The sequence below is a fragment of the Echinops telfairi genome, unplaced genomic scaffold, assembly GCF_000313985.2.
Source record: "Echinops telfairi isolate 266 unplaced genomic scaffold, ASM31398v2 ScPeMD7_7469;HRSCAF=8507_1, whole genome shotgun sequence".
NCBI classification, from domain to species: domain Eukaryota; kingdom Metazoa; phylum Chordata; class Mammalia; order Afrosoricida; family Tenrecidae; genus Echinops; species Echinops telfairi.
Window position 1 is genome coordinate 30,478,419 of NW_022111373.1, and position 4,611 is coordinate 30,483,029.

The 4,611-nt window shown below is 41.9% G+C and overlaps 1 pseudogene; it reads left to right on the plus strand.

Annotated features, from left to right (window-relative positions):
* Positions 1-1,106: 1,106 nt before the first annotated feature.
* Positions 1,107-2,432, plus strand: LOC101653983 (annotated as a pseudogene).
* Positions 2,433-4,611: the final 2,179 nt, after the last annotated feature.

Genomic DNA, 4,611 nt, shown 5'->3' on the forward strand with positions numbered 1-4,611 from the left:
AAGGTCACACAGCTTCTAAGTGGAAGGATATGGGCTCAATCCAAACGCCAAGCATACTTCCTTTCTCTTGCCCCAAGGCTAGACCAAAAAAAAAAAGAAATGACTTTCTCTAGACAAAAAAGGGAAATGATATTAAATTCTATCCCTGTGGAGCAAATGATTAAAATTAAGTAAATTAGTAATAATATTTATGCTTAAAATACAATCGTGCCTCTGAAGAGTTCAAACACTGTGTATTCCAGTAACCTCATCAAGTTTTCCACTCTTCAGCATAGGAAAAGCTGAAAGGTGGAAAATAATCCTCCTCTCCAAATAATCATCCTATTGCCAACAAATCTTCAAATGTCTTTCAACTCCTTAATTTCCTGCTTTCACAGTTAGGTGACTTAACCTAGATTTTAGTAGCCTTGGAACCACAAAGCAAAATAAAAAAAACAAGTTGAAAGTAATTTCTCCATTCCTAAGGCTCTTAGATATGTCTAGGGGTCTCTTTAGCACTGCAAACAAAACAAGACAGGGGGTGGGGGGGCTCTCTGGTGAGTAAGGTGAGGTAGTTCCTACTACTCACTCACCGAGTCTCCACCTTCAGCTATCAGTGTACTTTGTTGTTGTTATAGATGCCGTCAAGTCCGCTCTGACCCTAGGGACCATGTGTACAACAGAACAAAACACTGCCCCGTGCTGGGCCACCCTCTCAATTGTTCCTATGGGTGAGCCCACTGTGGCAGCCACCGTGTGAGCCCATCTTACTGAGGGCCCTCCTCTTACTGCTCCCCTCTACTTTAGCAAGCACGAAGTCCTTCTCTCGGTACTGCTTTCTCCCGGTAATAGGTCTAAAGACAAAGTCTTGCCATCATTGTCACCTCAAGAGCACTCTGGGCACCAGCACATTCAAACCCACCAGCGGGCTCTGTGAGAGAAAGATGTAGCAGCTGCCTCCGTCTGCTTCTTACAGGTGTCAGCCTTGGAAACTGTAGGGAGTTCTCTGTCCTGTAGAGTCCTTGGGACTTGGAATTGCTGCTACTGGGGCTCAACAGCAGCTTGTTTGAGGTCGCTGTTTTTGCCTTCTGAGGCAGAAAAGATTTTACAGGTGGTACCTGTAAACGATGAGACTGAGAACAAGGAAAGCTTTTCAGCAATCAATCAAATCCAAACACAACACACTGCCAGAAGAAGGAGGAAACATTCAGAAGTGGATGAGCGCCTGCCTTCCGGAGGAGAAAATCCACCGAAGAATGAAACCGGCTTGTTGTCGTCAATTGAAAAAGAAAGCACCCCCAAGGAAGAGAGAGAAAATCCTTCCAAACGGAGTAGAACTGAACGTGATACTGGTAATAATCTGATCACATCAACACCACGAACAGGAGAAAAGCCGAACAAACAGCTTGAGTAAGATGGAGAAGTCAAGTAAATGGAGAAGCCGGTCGTTATGAAATGACAAATCAACATGGAAAACTAAATGGAAAATTAGGAGATAATCCTTCAACTGGAAGTCCTCCTCGGACGACACTGTTGGGGACCATATTTTCTCCTGTGTAAAAATGGAGCATCAGGATCAGATTCCCCGGGACAGGCTGTGGAAGCGGAAGAGAGTAAAATGGCTGATACGGCTCAGGTGGGTGAGCTCGCTGCCAGTGCGGCTCCTTCAACCAGCGGAGCCGTTCAAGTGAGATCATCCATCCATCATGGTTTAGAAGAAGCTGAAGAAACAGGTCATCGGGATAGCCACCCCTTCCAGCACCAGAAACTCCAGAGAGCAGTGATTCACCAGCCCATGCACAGGCCCCCTTGAAGAAGACTGGGAAGTATTCGATCCATATTCTTTCATCAAACATGGTCCACCACGAACAGAACAACTAAGTAGGAAACCTGCTCTTGCGTTGCAAACAAGAAGCACACCAGAATTCTCCTTAGTTTTAGACCTGGGTGAAACCCTAGTGCACTGCCAGCTAAATGAGCTCGAAGATGCAGCACTGGCTTTTCCAGTCCTGTTCCATGATGAGATTTATGTGATATTTATGGGAGGTTTATGTGAGATTAAGACCATTCTTCAGGGGATCCCTGGAACAAATGTCTCACATACATGAGCACAGTCTTTTCACTGCCTCTAAGAAGGTGTATACAGACAAGTTACTGAACATACCAGACCCCTTCCCGGGAACATTGTGTTTGTGGACAAGGAAACTACATAAAGGACTTAAATATCCTGGGAAGAGATCTTTCAAAAACTACAATAATTGCCAACTCACCTCAAGCCTTTGCATATCAGCTTTCTAATGGACTACTCCCTACAGAAAGCTGTTTGTGGATAAAATGACAGTGAACTCCTAAAACTGATTCCATTCCTGGAGAGGCTTGTAGAAGTGAGTGAAGATGTCCAACCTCACGTCAGAGGAGGATTTCGCTTGCATGACTTGCTGCCCCCAGATTAAATACAAAGACTTGTCAGATCACTGAGGGGGGAGAGAATGCAGACCCTTTGAGACGAAGACAAAAAACATTGCCATTACTGTTGACATTTTGCATTTTTGTAACCCCATCTTGCTATTCTTATCTTGGGTGCTCCATAATAGTCAAGGGTTCCAGAGAGAGATGTCATCTATCTCAAGATGGAACGCCTGCAGTAGGTAGGCCAACACAGAAGAGTCTTGAGAACTAGAGCAACTCCAGTGAGATTCCTTCATGTATGGACATCGGCAGTTTGTAAAGAATTCTGTTTCTGCACCAGCAGTTGGACCTGTCGTCACGTGGGATGTTATGATAATGACAGAGGCGAGAGTGGACTTTTGTTTTCTCTCTGTTTGGGGCTCTGAGTGGGTTTGTAGCCACTTTTCTGTTACTTTTAAGATTCTCGTTTCAACAGGAATGGCCAGTAAAAGTTGTTTTATTTTTCCTGTTAAGGTAGAACCTTTTTACATCTTTGACCTGTATTAGATTAGATTTTCATTATACATTCCTTTTAGTTGAGGTGCTTCCTAGTTTTCTGGAAATCGTTTTTAGTTTTTTATTATACATTTGTACGGCTGTTTTCCTGCTTTGTCTGCCTGAATATTGTATATGTGTTAAAAATATTCTCTCATGTAAGTTTCATTTAGAAAGACATATATGTATATTTTGTCTCTGTAATATTCTACTGTAGGTAAAATCTTTTCCCAAATCAAGAGACTGGGTGGATATGAATATATGAATGACTAATATTCAAAAGATTTAAACCATTGTAATAGCATGTATTCCAAATGGTAATATCTTGCAATAGCACACCGCTTTAATGGATAAAGGTCTACCTCAGACTTTGCTGTGCTCACCAATCTTTGAGGAGATGGAGTCGGGTCAACTAGTGGGCTTGATTTGGTTACTGTTGCCTTTGGACTTCTCCAGGAATGAAGTATTCAGCACAGTGGCTCAGTATTTTTCATTATTTTGCATGGGCTGGTCGTAACTCTGTTGTGCTCTGGGCTACAATCGATTCAAAACTGTGTGTGACAGTCTTGGTGCCTAAGAGGAGCAATGCATCATCCTGTGGCACAGTACACTCCCCAGCCACTGAGGCAGTTACTCTCACAGTGGTTTCTATGCTACGTGAAAATGGTCTCCAAGTCCTAATGCAGCTACCGTAAAGAGGTTGATGGTTTTACAGTGGGGCGTGGTCTTCTTTTCGGGAGGCTTTTTATGGAAGGTAGAATTTGTAAAGGTTAGCATGCTTTTCCTCTCGACTGCATTAACATGCCACAGGCTCAGACTGTTTCTGTGTAAAGGGTGTCAAAGAAGGCACCTTTTCTAAAGAGAAGTTTGATATTTTGTATGCTTGTTAAGAAAGTACAGTATTGGACATTAAAGGTGCACAACTGACCATTGAGGAGTATGTCAATTAATTTTTTATGTATATTAACTGTTTACTTATAAAACTTTGTTATACAAATTACATGCGACTTCATTTTCAAATTAGTCCTTAAAATAAGGAAATCTTTTTAGGAAAACATTTGATTTTGTATATTTGATTTTAAAAGAATGAGTTGTGTCCATTTTCAGTGTGTCAATGAAGATTTTAACTTTTCAGCAGGTTGAGTGTTTTTTTCCTGTATTATCTGTTGTGTATGTAGTTAGCATATTGTGTCACTGAACTGTTTAAAAAATTAGCCTGTAGAGCAAGCTGTGTTGTGAAAAATCCTTATTCATTTTTTTTAAATGGCAGATTTTCTGGGGGAAAAAATCACTCAGGCATACTTCTTCCAGTCAGGGTGCAGTATAGCACCAACAAAACATACAACTTTCCTCTAGTTCTTTAATGCTTCCACCTCTTACCCCCATTATCATGACCCCAATTCTACCTCTGGCTATACCAGAGCTGTATACTGGTACAGAGAAGAGCTCACAACACAGGGAATCCAGGACAGATAGACCCCTCAGGACCAATAATGAGAATAGCAATACCAGGAGGATAAGAGGAAGGTGAGGGGAAAAAATGGGAACCAATTACAATTATCCCATGGGGATGGACAACAGAAAAGTGGGTGAAGGGAGACAGCAGTTGCTGTAAGACATGAAAAAAATAATAATTTATAAATTATCAAAGGTTAATGAAGGAGGGTGTGGGGAGGATGGAAAATGAGC